The sequence below is a fragment of the Penaeus monodon genome, chromosome 33 (assembly GCF_015228065.2).
Source record: "Penaeus monodon isolate SGIC_2016 chromosome 33, NSTDA_Pmon_1, whole genome shotgun sequence".
NCBI lineage: Eukaryota > Metazoa > Arthropoda > Malacostraca > Decapoda > Penaeidae > Penaeus > Penaeus monodon.
The window spans coordinates 31,185,503-31,185,793 of NC_051418.1; the positions used below are offsets into that span (position 1 = coordinate 31,185,503).

General features: G+C 45.7%; 1 protein-coding gene across 1 annotated transcript in view; it reads left to right on the top strand.

Annotated features, from left to right (window-relative positions):
• The window catches only part of LOC119594377 (procollagen-lysine,2-oxoglutarate 5-dioxygenase 1-like), a 46,541-nt gene that overhangs the window by 40,860 nt on the left and 5,390 nt on the right, over positions 1-291 (top strand).

Consider the following 291-nt stretch of genomic DNA (forward strand, 5'->3'; position numbering starts at 1 on the left):
AATGATTGCATGCGTGCAGGTGCGAGAGCGATTTGTATTGGGAGGGAGTTGCGTATGTGTGTTGAGATAGGAGTGCGTACGAGTGTGTGTGTATCCATGGATCCTTGCCCTGTTGTTTACCTTGCCTTCCCTTATCCCATTATCGCTTTGCCTGATCCATTCTTCGTTCACCCATTTGTCACTGACGTTCTTTCTTCCCCTTAGAAATTATATATTAGTCTCCCTCCTCTGATTCCCTCTCCCAGGACACCAACCCTGCAATCTGCAATATTTAATCTAACTTATTGTCCC